Source organism: Sus scrofa, chromosome 1, assembly GCF_054392235.1.
Source record: "Sus scrofa isolate SSC_HxYL_T2T_F1_AM1 chromosome 1, Sscrofa_HxYL_maternal_Yorkshire_Landrace_v2.0, whole genome shotgun sequence".
Taxonomy (NCBI): domain Eukaryota; kingdom Metazoa; phylum Chordata; class Mammalia; order Artiodactyla; family Suidae; genus Sus; species Sus scrofa.
This window is the reverse complement of record NC_139383.1, coordinates 118,787,682-118,804,246: the sequence shown is the minus strand read 5'-3', so window position 1 is coordinate 118,804,246 and position 16,565 is coordinate 118,787,682. Positions and strand designations below refer to the sequence as shown.

General features: G+C 43.1%; 1 protein-coding gene across 24 annotated transcripts in view; it reads left to right on the top strand.

Moving 5' to 3' along the window:
• The window catches only part of TLN2 (talin 2), a 471,505-nt gene that overhangs the window by 204,268 nt on the left and 250,672 nt on the right, over nt 1-16,565 (top strand). For all 24 annotated transcript variants that reach the window (XM_084967307.1, XM_084967304.1, XM_021094340.2 and 21 more), the window contains one exon: nt 192-264. The gene's annotated coding sequence lies outside the window, so the exon portion shown is untranslated. The remainder of the gene's footprint in view (nt 1-191; nt 265-16,565) is intronic.

The window sequence follows — 16,565 nt, the reverse complement described above, 5'->3', positions numbered from 1 at the left end:
TTCCCTGTTGGTAAAGAAAATTTCCAGCCCATGTGTTGCAGCGGAAATTCATTGTTTCCTGAGTTATTTCCTTTCATGCTTAGTGTGGAGGAAATGACCAAATGTATAGATTGAGATGATTTGATTTTTTTTTTTTTTAAACTGATGTCTATAACATTACTTGATTCTGATGATTTTTGTTACTGTTTTAGGTATTGCTGAAGGCTTCTCAGATGCTCCAGGATATCTTCAGGGAAATTGATTTTACATAAACCGAGAATTTAGGTGAGTCCCTAAAAAAATACTTCACTATCAGTTGACTGCCCTCCTGAATTGGTCAAGTTTTAAAGAGTATTAAAACATCACTTTATACATCACTTTATATTTCCTCATGGTTCTGTGAGGTCCCCTGATCTTACTACTTCCATTGCTGTTTGATTTTCTACCGGAAAACTTGGTGGGGTGATAGTAGGACCTAGAAGAGGGGAGGTATAGCTGGTTTTTTACCTTATTGCATTCATTCATTTGCATATGTTTGCTTCATAATTTCAGGGAAGGGGAGTGATGGATAAGGAGTTAATGCAGAAACTTGGATTAATCTTTGTGCTGTAACCGTCTGGGGGTTCCAGGGATGGTACACAATTGCTCTAGCATGAGATGAAGTAAACTTTGGTTGCAAGTGATTGGTTTTTCCCATTTGGATGTCCCAATTATAGCTGTGAGCTTCCAAGTTGTGTGTATGAGGTACCCTGGGCAGGGACAAAAGGCAATCTTCTCTAGGTTTTGGCTGTGCCTCAATACATCTGACAAGTTAAAAAGGATAGGTTTATGCTCTTAACCTCAAAAACTGTGTCATGGTGCGCCATGTAGACCAATTTTGTTCTTGATCAGCTGTACAACTGTGGACAGGCTCATTCTTGCCAGTCTCCATGTCCTTATCTGTAAAATGTAGAGGTTGGCCCATCCTTGTCATCCCCACACTTTTAGATTTTGTGAAATAAGAAAAAAAAAAATTTCAGGATCGATTTTCAGAACTAGATATTTAGTCTATATATAAACAAAGTTGATAATTGTTTCAGCTGGATAAGTGCATGGTAATTCTCTCTATATATGTGCTAATCTATTTTGTGTTAAGAATTTTTCATAAAGAATTTTCAAAAAATAACTACCATCTACTACCATCATTTCATGAAAGAAGAACTATTTTAATACTAAATGGAAAGTCATGAATTTGGCTTTAGATAGTATGTGTTTAGCATTGCAAAAAAACTCATTTCCTTCCTCTTTCTCACTTCTCTGCTGACCACTGACTATTAGCCATGAACTATCCAGCACTGGCCTGAGGACTGGTGTTTGAGAAGTTTTAGGGTATGTGACTACAAAGCTCTTTTGCCTCTAAAACTATATCATTTCTCTGAAGCAGGAAAGAATTATATGCTAGTTATACATTGAGTATTTCCAAAAAGACTTGTGACAGCTAGCATGGTTGAACACAGAAGTCAGAGGTTAAATGAAAGACAAGGGATTATTCTGCTGGGAAACCCAAATAGAAATGGCTCATCCATGTGAACGATAAATTTAACTGTGAACCACCTTGGAGTCCGTGTAAATATGAAGACTTGACAGTGTGTTGAATTGTCTGATAAAAGTGTACAGAATCCTCCCTTTACACCACTGTGGGCAGCCTCTGGCCAGGTGGTATTTGACAGATGAGTGTCTGCCTGCCGTGTGGGGATGCTGAGAGTTAGCGGTGAGGTGGGCTGAATGTCTGACTCCAGGGACACAATTGCAAATGCCAAGTGCAAGGAGTGCAAGGTTGGGTAGGGGTCAAGGGTATGGCTAAGAGTTAGGAGCTAAGGGCTATGGGATCAGATGTACACAGGATAGGGAAGAGTAAAGGAGCTGTCTAGCCCTTGGATTTTGTGGGTGTCTTGGCACAGATGTTGTCCTAGGAGGATCTCCAGACAGCACTAGATGGGCCAGTCTGGCTGAAGGGCCTGAGCACAGTGGGCAGGAAACATATATATGTATATATGTCTTTCCCATGGATTTCAGATCTTAAAGGAGCATGCCAGGTGGGTTCTTATGCCATGAGTCTGTGATAAATAGAAGATACTTCCTATTTATTTCTCCTTGGAGTGTGGGGATGTGTTTGAGGGGTAGGATGGGTGGAGGACAGAGGAAGTAATGGAATGAATTATTAGGATGGTGAAATAATGGAAGGAGCAGCAGTTCCACATATTTCAAGATGCCTGCTTAACTCTGACTGCTCCTGAAAGCTCTGTGAAGTTAAACCATGGTCTTTGTTGATTGCAACATAGTGGTTCAGTCCTTTTGAAGTCCTCCTCCAATGATTTCTGGCTTTCTTTTAACATTCCTATTTTTTGTTTTAACATTCCTATTTTCTGGGAAACTTAAATGAAATTTGACAGACTTACCTGGTTGTTTTCCCTCTGTCAACCTAACGCTTGGTTTACTGCCTGATTTTTATGCTTCATTTGGATTGCTTCCACCTTGGGGATATTTATTTCATTGCCCTTTCTTAGGAAAAAGCAATATCAAACAGCAATGATGACAACAACAGAGATGTTTGTCTTAAACGTATAGGAATATGAGAGATGATCTGAAATATTGACGTTTTTGGAAGTGTCTAAAGTCACGAATAAATGCTCGTGGGAACTTTTATTTTGACATAAATGAGAGGAATAGAATTGCTTTAAGGTATCTGGGTCAGTCCAAGTCTGAATAAAATTTAAAGAATGAACACTGTAATCAATCAATCATTTCCTGAGCCTTTCAGAAGGCCAGGCCATTCTGGGTGAGATGTTGTAGGGATGAGCAATTAAGAATTGGAGACAGCCATGCTTCACAGGAATAAACATGATGCTTTAAAGAATTGCAGGCATGTGAGAGAGGAGAGAGATTGATGGAGAGTCAATGGATGGGAGCATATGATAAATGATTTGTGTAGAGTTGAACTTAATGACTCATGGTATAGTCCAGATTTGAGAATAAATGCGATATTCTGAACTTATCTCCATTTTCCCTGCAGGCTGGTAAGAAAAATATTTTAAGACGGCTTTTAAATGAAAAAACATTGTTTTTGGCTCTCTGGGAATTTTTAGTTCCCAGTGCTGTTTAGGGAAGGTATCGAGTCTGTAAAATCCATAGCTGTTTTTTTTACTTTGTATCAGTCATTTAAAGGCTCTGATGTCAGAAAAGATAAGTTGTTCTGTGCTTGCTTTTCTTCATTAAAAATGTAATCTGTTATGCACTTTTGTCTTCCTGCCATCCTCCATTAGCCGGATTCTCTACATTACTCTGCTTGTTGACTGTAGGCCTTGCCACTTGCCACCCCCTGTGGGCTCCCTGAGTGGCTGGGAGTCCTAATTAGCACCATCTTGCTGATGAGGGTTTCCAGACGTGTGCTGGGGTCCTTCTTCTGCTGTCTGTACTTGGTAAATGTTTCAGAACAACAATAACAATTTACAGATTGTTTTCCATAATTAAATTTAATCCATGGGTGGTATAGAATGTTTTGTTTCTTAAGCTTTGGGGCAAATTATGTTCATCAGTTAATGTCTTTCAAAGTTAAAATGCCCTCCTGAAGAACTCAAGATGCGAGCCTTTTCTCCCTTAGAATTGATTCGATGGCACGGACTTAAAGGCTCCGGAATACTTGTGCCTGCATTGACCTATTCTCCTATCGAACATGAACCTTGAAAAATGACTCTTCCTTGGCTGTGAAGTCCCACGTCCCGAAGATCTAAAATGCCCATCAAAGCCTTTCTGTTCTGTTTACAACACACCAGAATTGGACAGCTTTCCAGAATCATAAAATGGCTGGTGCACTTGTAGCGTTTAAACATGACTTCACTAAGATTAAAATAAAGTAAACACACTGTTAGGCCAGCTGCAGTCTTCTCAACACACCACTATAAGGCCTGGTAGAAGTTGAGAAAAATCCTCCTGCTGTGATGTAAACAATGGTCTTATAGAAGATCTCTCATTAAAACAAGAATTTAAGTCAAAGTAATGCACGTAAGTGGCTGGAAATAGAAAACTCTACAGAAAAGCTTATAATGGAAAGGAACAAGTATCTTACCCTCTCTCTTCCTTCCCTTATTAGCCTTCCTTCCTGGCAGCAACTGCTTTTTCACCCCCCGTGGATCCTTTTTGCTGATTTCCACATGTATGAATATTATACTCGCAGCACCCTGTCTTGCTTTATCAGTTTTAAAAGCAGTTTATTGGTGTCTTGTGATCGCTGATTACCTCGCTCTGACCATCCCATCTCCCTCCCCTACTCCGGCTGATTCATGCCTTTAGTCCTCCCGCTGCGCCTTCGGGTGACACATGCAGCCTCTTCCATTCTTACTCAGTCTCCTAGAGACACCATTTCTTGGTACCATCCTCCCCCACCCAGCCTTTCCATTTGGGGCAGCTATACCTTGTAATTTCATATGCTCAGAGCTGGTAATGTTAATATGCTGTTCTTTCCTCCCAGTAAGGGCTTCCATGATTTACCTATAACTCGATTCCAAATGTTAAAGCCAAGAAGCAGCCTGTACTTGGTCATAATTAGGGAGCTGCTGTTCTCATGGCAGCCAGATCATGGGGTGGGATTATATTCCTTCCTCTCTGAGCCTGACGTCCTCACACCTAGGCCCCTCCACGGAATGGATCCTCCCTTCCACAGGGCACTGGCTGCCTTGAATGCAGCCTCGTGTTTTTTCCTAGACTCTGCCTTCCCGTCGCTCCTGGGAACCCACTTTGTTTTCATAGGTCTCAGTCGCACAGGCCCCCATCCTTCACCTTCAGTGAGGACAGTTTGGTCTCTGTATGTGCCGCCCGCCTCTGAGATGGATGTTGATGGCCAGGGATGTTTGTTACTAGTGTTGGAAAAGTAGCTTCAGGCTCTGGTGTCTCTGAAGGAGGTAGTGGCCTGGGTCTTTGAAATTAGCCACGATTTATGAGGACCTGATGTGTGAGGCACCTAGAAACTAGAGGCCTGGTGTCCTTGGAAACCCTCACACTAGCTCCATGCAACAGATGCGACCACTGACATTTCATACACAGGGAAGCTGAGATTCTGAACACAAGACCTCCAAGGTCTTCCCTGGAAGGGCTTCTTAGACCTGGTACAGGCTGGGGGCATGGTGCCAGCTGTAGTTTTCTCAGTTAAAAAAAGACTTCTAGATGCCTCTTTCGTACTTTGCTCAACAGACCTCTGTCTTGCCCTCACAATCCTGCTGCTGTAGGAAATCAGCTCTGCTTTAGTTCCCAGCCTCATCCTTGTTGTGGATGCACTGTGTGGCCAGGAGCTCCTCATCCAGAATGCCTGGAAAAGGGAATGTCCTTACCTATCTCGTGTTCCCTTTGTGAGTGTGAAGTGAGAAAGAGGTAAGTTGGAAAGGTGGTTTGTCAATGGTGGCTATTGATCTAGGGCTTTTCTTAGAGCCTCGAGGACCAGTGTGAGTCAGGTGCATTTGATTATCTTAATATAAGGTGTGTTTTGGTCATTATTTCAGAAAGATTGGAGAGGGAGTTCCCGTGGTGGCTCAGTGGTTAACAAATCTGACTAGGAACCATGAGGTTTCAGGTTGGATCCCTGGCCTTGCTCAGTGGGTTAAGGATCTGGCATTGCCGTGAGCTGTGGTGTAGGTTGCAGACGTGGCTCGGATCCTGGGTTGGTGAGGCCCTGGTGTAGGCTGGTGGCTACAGCTCTGATTATACCCCTACCCCTAGCCTGGGAACCTCCATATGCCACGGGAGCGGCCCTAGAAATGGCAAAAAGACAAAAAAAAAAAAAAAAAAAAAAGAAAGATTGGAGAAACAATCCAGCTGTACGTTGAATACACTTTATTTTCTCAAGTGAATGCAGTGCTCTGCGTACATCTTCGGATTTTACTCTATTTAGTGAATTACTGTTATGACCATGACCAGATGGGTAGCATTTGGGTCCCTCACAGAGTGTTCTTCCCTCTCTGGCCGCATGCTTTCCTCCCTAGGCAGACCCCAGGTGATGTCTCTTCACTGTGAACCATGGAGCTGGTTCTGCTTTCTGTGCTGTGGTCCATTGAGGAGTTGGTGCCTGTGGATAGAATTCCTCCTTGTTCCCTCTTCCTAGGTTAAGGTGATCACAGTAATGTGGGCTACTCAGTGCAGATAGCACTTATTCTCCAAACATCTCGACCTATTATGTTTTTGCGCCCAAGTATTGCACAAATCTTTAGAGCAGTATCTTGTTTACTTACCGGCTTAGTGAAATCAAGACTGAATGAATAGATAGGATGCAGTACTTACCTTGTTGCAGGGTGACCAGAGGTGAATTTCCACATTGAAATTTAGATAGTGATAAACAGTCTAAGATTATCCTACCATCATCTTGCAATGACGGCAGTTCTGCTTAGCACTCTTTCCTGTCCTGATCATCCGTCAATATGACAATAAACTCCCAAGTCAGAATTAATCTGTATGAGATATTTGTGTTTCCATTTTACAAAGATCACTAATTGTCACAGCTTTATAGTCAAGCGATATTTGGGGAAAAACGACTTGAGAAAAATTATTGGAACAGTTTAAATCTCAGTCAAAATTTTATTCCATGCCTAGAACTGTAGCTTCTAAAAGACTGGGATAGAACCCAACCCTTCTACAAGAGAAGGAAATGAATGACATTTAAAAAGTCTTTTTTATTACCTGATGCTAAACATTCCCCAAATACATTATATATATTCTTCCATTTATTTACCTCTGAGGAGCGAAGAATGAGTCAATCTCCACTGCAGGAGAACTCTTGGCTCCAGGCGTCTGGGTCACTCAGGATTCTTGGTTCATTTTGTAGTCCCTTTGGAGAGTTTAATTCAGGCCTGGGGGACAAGCTATGTGCAAGTGAGGCTCTCGTCCTCTCTGGTGGCCACTGTTAACAGAAAGTTGTTTCAAAGGAAATGTATTCAATTCTCTGAACTAGGAAGGACAGAAATAAAAATTGGCACTGGAGCATATAGTGACATTGTTGTGTTAGGTCTGCGAGTTTCCAGGAAGAACGAAGTGCAGAGATCTCTGTGACAAATGGGTGAAAAGGAGAGTCAGTTAAGAGAAAGTAGATTTTTCTGATAGGGTAGAATAGGCTTCCAGGAGAACGGAGAATTTATTTCTGTGTTAATTAGTGGAAGTTTTGCCGCTTGTAGTGGAAAAGATTGGAAACCACAATGGGTTAAACAAGGAAGAAGTTTATTTTCTCTCACTAGAATGAAGGTCTAAGGTGGGCTGAACAGCTGACAGAGCTTGGGCTCCTTCCAGGATGAGTTAAAATTTAGCACCTTACTTGGGGGTGAACTTAGGCATTTAGCACCTAAGGCAAAAGTCCTTCATCGACAAATTTGTTCTCGGACATGCCTTAGGAAAATGCCACCTCTTAGACCCTGGAATCCCAGCTCCAGGTCAGTCCAACACAGCTAGCCTGGTTTTCTCCCAGCAGGGGAAGAGCTTACAGCATCACAGTTGGCTTCTGTGTTTAAGGGCCATGTTGTAAACAACAGAATTACTCTCAGCCTCCAGATAGGACCCCAAGAGGCATTTAGAAACTGAACAAGCCCAGGGAACCGTAAATTCTTACATCTCTCCCCCAGTCATTCTGGGGCTTATGTGCTCACCAAGAGGAATGGGAGTGGGATTGCCTGCCAAATTGATTTATTCATACCTTTTTATTATGGAAACTTGCAAACATATCCAAAAGTGAAGAGAATTGTATGGTGAACTGTGGGCCCATCCCTCAAGTTCAATGATGATTAATTCTTAGCTGGTCTTATATCATGTATACCGTCTCTCACTAACAGGTACATGAAAAGATGCTTGACAGCACCAATCATCAGGGAAATGTAAATTAAAACCACAATGAGATATCACCTTATACCTGTTCAGTTGGCTATTATCAGAAAGAGAAGGTAACAGTTGTTATCAGGGATGTAGAGAAAAGGGACATTTGTGTATGTTGGTGGGAATGTAGGTTGGTCTAGTCATATTGTCAAGGTTTCCAAGACTCATCCGCAACATAAGGTGTATGTATTCAGAAGTATTTGCATTTGCCTCAGACCTCTTTCCATCCAATTTCCCTTCCTTGTCATATGTAGCAATTGGAAAATATAGTTTGTCCTTGCACCTTTAAAAATGTATTGACAAATGGATGCATGCTTTCGTATTTATATCTCACTTCCTTCCTAAATAAATAATAGTATGCCTGCCGCGCGTACTTTCTTCCACTTTGCTTTTGTTCACTTAATCGGCCTTGGCTCTTGTGCTGTACTGGTGCATAGTGATCCTCATCCCTTTGCACAGCTGCCCATCTGTCACTGGGTCCATTGGCTTGAACATCACCCTGCCCTGTTGGTGGACACAAGAGTGTTTCTCATCTTTTACAAATCGTGCTGTGGAATACCTTTGGGCACTCTTTTTTTTTTTTTTTTTTTTGGTCTTTTTGCCATTTCTTGGGCCGCTCCCGTGGCATATGGAGGTTCCCAGGCTAGGGGTCGAATCAGAGCTGTAGCCACCAGCCTACGCCAGAGCCACAGCAACACGGGATCCGTAACCCACTAAGCAAGGCCAGGGATCAAACCTGCAACCTCATGGTTCCTAGTCGGAGTCACTAACCACTGAGCCACGACGGGAACTCCTCCCCTTCGGGCATTCTTAATGTGACTTTTCTTTTTTAGCCTCAGGGAAGTTAAATGTATATATGATCTGACTCCCTCTCTGAAGAGAAAGTAGGATGTCTATAAACCATTGGAATTGAATGGGGCTTTGGAGCAGGTAAGGAAGGAAAGGGAGTTGTGTTTGAGAGAAAAGGGGAAGAGCATTTCAGTGGAATAGGCATTCTGTCTTCAAGCAGATGAAAATAGGCTTAGAAAGGCTGGTTAGATCCGGGTTTCCACGACCTGCATTGCAGGCCAAAGGCTATGGATTCTACACCCTGGGTTAGGAGTTGGCAGTCATTTATAGTAAAGGACCAGGTTGTAAATATTTGACGCTCCCGTCTCTGGTGGAACTACTCAATTCTGCTGTTGGAGTACAAAAAGCAGCCATAGATAATTCATAAATAAGTGTTCCAATCAAACTAGATTTATGGACACTGAAATTTGAATTTCCCATAATTTTCGTGTATCTTGAAATGTAATTCTTTCTTTTTCTTTTTTTTTTTCTTTTTAGGGCTGCACTCGTGGCATATGGAGGTTCCCAGGCTAGGGGTCTAATCGGAGCTACAGCTGCTGGCCTACACCACAGCCACAGTCACAGCCACACCAGATACAAGCCGTGTCTGTGACCTACCCCACAGCTCATGGCAACACCAGATCTTTAACCCACTGAGCAACACCAGGGATCAAACATGCGTCCTCATGATGCTAGTCATATTCGTTTCCACTGAGCCATGATGGGAACTCCTAGAAATATAATTCTTAAAAATTTTTTTTCAACCATTTAACAATGTAAAAATCATTTTTAGCTTGTGGATGATAGTTTGCAATCCTCCGCTCTGGGCATTTAGGAGCCTTAGGAAGTTCTCGAGCACAATAGGATCTGCTTGAAAGGATTATCAACATTGAACTTAGAAAAGACTTCACCAGAGAGAAGGCACCCACGTCCGGGAGGCTGTTGATGATCACAGCGTGGATATAGTTGGAAGGTGGCTAAGGGAGCAGAAGTCGATTTCTTCTCCGTTTTTCTTTATTACTTTAATTGGAGAATTAATGGAACTCACAGACAAATTATATTACCTGGGGAACATTATCACTTTTGATAGGGAATTATTTATTTTTGAGAACTGTGCTCTATAATTTACCAAAGGTTATGTACAGAGAAAGAGTTAGACCTACCATCCCATGTCATGTGGACTTGGGGGCAAAACTGTCTCATTCTTTGCCTCTTCACCCTCCACGCACCGTCATCCCCCAACATTGAGCCCAGATCAACAGAGAAGCTTTTGTATTAGCTGTCTTGTACATCCTATTTGCTACAACATTTGTAGGCCAACTGCTGAGAAAACAGTATTTTGTTTATGGGAGGAAAATCAAAGGTGATATAAATGAAAAATACATTTTAATATAATGGAAATTATTAGAGCAACTTTTAAAATGTCACCACAGATTAATGCAGGCAAGAAGGAGCTGCACGGATTAGAAAGTAGGTCAAGTTATCTCATGTTTATGAATGAGGTGGATTACAGTGTAGGTTTAGACTTATAAAATGCTGCGATACTATGGTGTATAAGAATTACCCTGACATCAATGATACTATAACAAAATATAATGAAAATAAATTGAGCTTGTTTCTTTATCCTTTGTGACTAAGTTTTTTATACCTAATATTTTATGAATTTAATAAAGTAGTAAACTCAATGAGCTTCTTGTTATTGCTCACATTTCCTGTATTAGACATAGAATCTGCTCTAGGGAGTTAAAGCTGAAGTAGGTTTAATCCAGGAGGTGAGGGCTTCCAAGATCCTTGGAAGGTTTGGAGGAATCGGCTCTAGGTTAAGCCTCCAGGATACACCGTACCCACCTTCAGAATCATTATCTCCTGCGGCAATCTGGGACGCTGCCCTGGCTGCTGCTGCGAGAAGCTCTTCAACGAGGAAGCCAGTACTTGAGCAGCTAGACCCTGCTCCATGCCTTCTCTGAAGAGGAATGGCTTCTTAGATGCCCTTACTCTCTGCTTCTTTGCCCTGAGACTCAGATCCAAATGAAAGTCACCTGTGAGCCCTTCACTTTGGCAGCGTCTGTGCAGGCACTGTAGGAGCATAGGAGGCTGGACATTATGTAATATTCAGCTTGGCAGCCTCTCCATACTACAAGTGAGCTAGTCCCCATTTTTGCCCCCAGTTTCCAGTTGAAGTAAAGGCCTCTTCAGATACATAGGTGTTGGAAAGACAGAATATCAGAATTTCCCTTCCTCGGGGAGGTGTGGTACATGTTGATAGACTTGCACTGTGGTAACGGGACCTGGTGTTCCTAGTGTTACACCAGTGTTCCTAATTTAAGTAGGGTTGTGTTACTGGTGACTGAGGGAATTCGGGAAGGCAACACTTGGCCATTTCATAAAGACTCTTTTGTAAGCTTCAATCATTGTGAGGAATATTAGGGAAGGAACATTTGGGACTCAACAATAACAAGTTCAGTGAGGGTGGGGTCCAGGCCTAGAGGGCAGTATTTCACTTTCTTCTTGAAGTATGGTGCATCACAGTATTGTCCTCATCATGCATTACTTAGCCTTTGTTGTTCTAACCAGAAGATAAGGTGAGTGATACAAGGTTTGTTCCCCATGGTATTGCCCATTAGCTTCCTGACGACCAACTTCGTGTGTGCGTGTTTTTAGGTGGACATTCCCTTTTTCCTTCTGGATAGGAACAGTCAGTCATAAGTGAGCAATGAGAAATGGTACTTCAGAAAGGTCATGGACTTTGAAGTTGGGCAAACCTAGGTCCCTGTCCCAATGCCACTACTTATTAGGTTGACAAATCTGGGGGAAACTGGTCTCCTGTATCTTTGTTGTTGGCTGTGTAGAATGGAGTTAATAGCACCCTCCTTTTAGTTAATGTTCAGCACAGGGCTGGCATGTAGCCGGCATCCTGTGGTGGGCCGTGGCTATTGGTGCAGTGGCATCACCATTGTTCTGAGCAGTGCCTGGAGGGTCCTCTGCCCTCTGCTCATGTCCTGATGAGCCTTCCCCTTTAAATAGGCTACTTGTGTCTCTTCACAGCAGTAATTTTCTCACCTGTGGTCCTGGGTCCTTCAGATGGTGCTTCCTTGTGCTTATGGGTCCTCTCCTGTCCTTCAAGTGCCCTTAGATTCCTCTTAGAGTTTGTCTTTGCTCTTGGGGAAAAGATGACTTTGAATGCTTAATAGGCATCAGAGCCATCCTGGGGGTCACCAGAAGTCACGGTAGCTTTTTATTTGTCATCCAGACATCAAGAGCTCCTTCTGAGGCTTGAAAGTCTGACAGCCGCCTGCCTGGACCACCCCCCTTCTTAATTAGATTACTGATTCCATTTCAGTGATGGTTTACAGCTAAAATGCCCTGAATTCCGTTGCCTTTGTATATTTTTTTCTGGGCTCCATCTCTCCTGCGACTGCCAACAGTGCCTACATTAAAGTGGGTGACCCTAGTTGAGAGCATATTGGCTTCTATTTTTAGCAAAGCTTCCAGAATGGCCATATCTTATTGGAGTTTTAGGGAAAATATAAGGAATAATCAGTGAAAGAGAGTTCATTCCACATCATGTGTGTGATGTGAGTTTCTGTAGATGTTCCCCAATTGGTTTTTGGCTGTTATTTGGTCTTCATTTCTTAGGTTTTTATTTGACCCCTTCATGGAGCAGGCCTGACTTCTCCAGTCTGTGTGTGTGGGTGTGTGTGTGTGTGTCCCTTGGCAGGCCCACTGCCCCACTATTTATGAATTTAGTGTCAACAAACCATGTGCAATGTTTGCCACACGCTAAATGTAGTGGAATCGAGTCATACATAGTATGGCCTGTGATAGAGGAAAACTACTTTCTACTTGACGATGAGCAAGTGTGTTTCCCTTCTTCCACTTTAATATCTAACCTCAAGAACCTGGACCTTGAGCTGCTAATTATTTTCTTTGACATTTTGAAGCCTTTACCACAGATTTTAATCACGTGTTTAATACTCTCACATATGTGAAGATAGGAGTTTGTGTTCCGTATTAAGTTGGTCTGCCCTCCCCCCCATCCATTGAACACCTACAAAGTGCTAGGCATGCTGCTAGATGTTGGGAACAGTATTGTCAGCGGGATGGAAGTGGAAAATGTTGTAATACAATTGGTGCAGAGGATTTAAGATAGAAATGGAGTTGACAAGTAGATCTTGACGTCTAGTAAGAGGCTTAGACTTTTAAGGACAGAGGAAATCCATTAAAGGGTGTAGGTGGAGTGCGGTCTTTAGGAAGCGGAGTGTGTATTCAAGAGCAGTAAGAATAGAAGTGAGGAGCCCACTTGGGATGCTTTCGCAGTTTGGGCAGACATGATAACATCCTAGAGTAGAAGAGGACAGAGTTGAGAGGTATTTAGGAGCTGAAGTTGTTAGGAGTTGGGCAGTTGGATGTGAGAGCACAGGAGAGGGGTCAACAAGGATGATTCCTGCATTCTTGATGTTGACAGTTGGGTGGAGGTTGGTGCCGCTGAGATCAGGAATGCAGAAAGGGGAGTATGTCTGGGAGGGGTGGTGGCAGGGGAGAGGTTTTTTTTTTTTTTTGTCTTTTTGCCTTTTCTGGGGCTGCTCCTGCGGCATGTGGACATTCCCAGGCCAGGGGTCCAATCGGAGCTACAGCTGCCGGCCTATGCCACAGCCACAGCAACAGGGGACCCGAGCCATGTCTGCGACCCACACCACAGCTCACTGCAATGCCGATCCCTAACCCACTGAGCAAGGTCAGGGATTGAACCTGCAACCTCATGGTTCCCAACCAGATTCGCTAAACACTGAGCTACAATGGAACTCCATAGAGAGGTGATTTTTTTTAAATAGGATGAGTTTGATATGCATGTGAAAGACCGTGGGGAAATAAACGTGCTGTGGTCGTGGAGCAAGAGGACACAGGGAGGGCTGGTGTCTCTCTGCAGATCTGGTGATGTGAGTCCTGAAGGCAGATGAGATCCACCAGGTAAGGATGTGGGGAGCAGGAGGAGAGGGATAGGGAGAGAGCTCAAGGACCATGAGGTTTAAGCAAGAAGAGAGCCTGCAGAGGAGATAGGGAAGTAGAGGGGGGGTGGTCAGAGAGATAGAGGCAGCCTGATAGAGCATCCCCAGGTGTCCACTGCTGGGCAGACAGGAAAGTAAAGGCCTGTGTTATCAGCAGGGAGAGACATCCTAGGCCAGGATGGGTTCCAGTGGCATTCTGGGAAGAATCCAGATGAAGAAGATGAGGAATTAGAGGTCTGTTGGTATAGAGGACTCTTGTAGAAATTGTGGCCAGGGGGCAAGTACAGAGGCAGGGTTTGCTTTGCTGTAGGGGTGGATGAAGAGTCAGGAGAGAGGAAGCTCCTTCTGTGCTTCCTTCCCTTTCACGCTTACTGCTCTGGTAGGCATCCTTTTTTTTTTTTTTTTTTTAAATATTTTGTCCTTTTTTAGAAACAATCACACACTTACAGAAAGGCTTGAAAGTACAGCACAAAGAATGGTTCTCTGAATCATTCAATTGTAGGTTGCTGAGCTATGCATCGTCACCTCCAATTACTTTTATTTGAGCAGGTATTGCCTAGAAAAGAACATCCTCGAATCTAACCACAGTGTAGTCATCAAAACTGCTGCCATCAAATACTCAGACGCCATTCAAATTGTACCAAATGTCCCATTCATGTTCTTTTTAGCCAGGGGATCAAATTCAGAATCATTCGTGGTGATTAATTGTCACCATCTTTCTTCTTCTTGGGTTTGAATGGGCCTCCTTGACTTTCATGACCTCAACTCTTTCAAGATGAAAGGTCAGTTATTTTGTAGCATGTCTATCAATTTGTTTTGTTGCCTGCCTCAAAATTAAATTGAAGTTTTGCGTTTTTGGCAAGAATATCATGGGGATGATGTTCTTCTCTTTCTCTCTCTGTTTTTGTTTTGGTTGCACTCATGGCTTTCAGAAGTTCCTGGGCTAAGGATCAAACCTGCACCACAGCAGTGGCAATGCCAGATCCTTAACCCACTGAGCCACCAGGGAACTCCCATGATGCTGTTCTTTTCTTTTTTCTTTTTTTTTTCTTTTTCTTTTTTAAGGGCCATACCTGTGGCATATGGAAGTTACCAGGCCAGGGGTCTGGCTGGAGCTGGAGCCTACACCACAGCCACAGTAACACCAGATCCAGGCCCCATCTGCAACCTGTATTGCAGCTGGCAGCAATGCCGGATCCTTAACCCACTGATTGAGGCCAGGGATTGAACCTACATCCTCGTGGACACTAATTTAGGGCTGCACCCTCGGCATATGGAAGTTCCCAGGCTAGGGGTCAAATTGTAGCTACACCTGCTGGCTTATGGCAGCCACAGCCACAGCAACAGCAACGTGGGATCTGAGCCTCGTCTGTGACCTACACCACACCTCACGGCAACACTGGATCCTTAACACACCGAGTGAGGCCAGGGATTGAACCTGCATCCTCTTGGATCCTAGTCAGGTTCATTAACCCCTGAGCCACGAAGGGAACTTCCATGAACTCCTGTTCTTTTTGCATCCTCACATGTGGTGCACAGTATAGCTTTGTCCTGTTACTGAGGATGTTCACCTCATCACATGATTGAGGTTGTGTTACCCGGGCTTCTCCTCTGTAAAGGGTTTTTTTTTTTGTTTGTTTGTTTTTTTTTCAGTCCTAATGAAGAAGGAAGTTGTAGAGAGATATTTGGAAACTCTGTAGCTATCCCATTCCTCATCAATTTTTGTTTTACTTACTTGTTTATATTGGTATGGACTCAGTTTGCATATTTTATTCAGCAAGCTGTAATCTATAATGCTCATTTTCATGTTTGCATTGTTCTTGAGGTGACCAGTGGGAGCCCATTTAAGCTGCTTCCTGTGTCCTTTTGATGCATCATCATTCTTTGCATAGTTCTTGACTTTCTGGCACAAAAAGATGTGCCAGGTTCATCTTCTACTTCCCCTAGTAGAAGTAGCCCTAGTTTTCAGCCATTTCTCCAAGGAGCTCTGGAAGCTTTTATTAGAAAAAGGTATTCGGAGCCAAAATCTGGGCAATGAGTGTGTTCTTGGCTACTGGGATATCATTCATCCCAGCCTTCTCAGTGGACAGAGCTGGGGAAAACATTTGATTTTTGTTACTCACAGTAATGGTGGTGTATAAAGTCAGAGGGAACACTGAGTTAGCAAATACTGAACCACTGCTCCTTGGGAAATAGAGTTAGGTTCTTGCCAGCCTCTGGTCACAACATTTTTGTTAACTAATTGGTGCGTAAGCTTGTTTTATGTGTGTTTCTGTTTAAAGACAACATTTAAGGGAGTTTCCTGGTGGCACAGGGGGTTAAGGATCTGACATTATCACTACTGTGGCTTAGCCTGTTGCTGTGACCCAAGTCTGATCCCTGGCCCAGGAAGTTCCGCATGCCTCAGGCACGGCCAAAAAAAAATTAAGGACAACATATTTAATGTATATTGTTGATTAATTAATATTGAGCTCATGGCCAACAGCAGTGACCTCATACCTGAATGAAGCTTATCTAACAGATATATTTTCCCTGTAAGGCACATTCTAGCATCCTTGTGCTTAGGAATGATGGACAACACTTCCCTCTGCTTGGGGTGGTGTTAAACAGTGAAATCACCAAGAAAACTACAAAATGCAAAAACCATGGCGCTGACTAGACCACAGTAAGGACACATATACAAGTGTTAAGAGCTGAAATAAGAAGGAAAATCTTTGCCTTCTTGAACCCCAGCTGGGAAAATGTTTGTCAAGTCACTCAGTTTTTGCTCCTCTGTAGGTGTCCACGAATAACCAGGCAAACACTGCAAGTATTACGTGTTTAGGGTTACAGATAACTTTTAGTGAATAGGTGAATTCTTAAATACAAAAT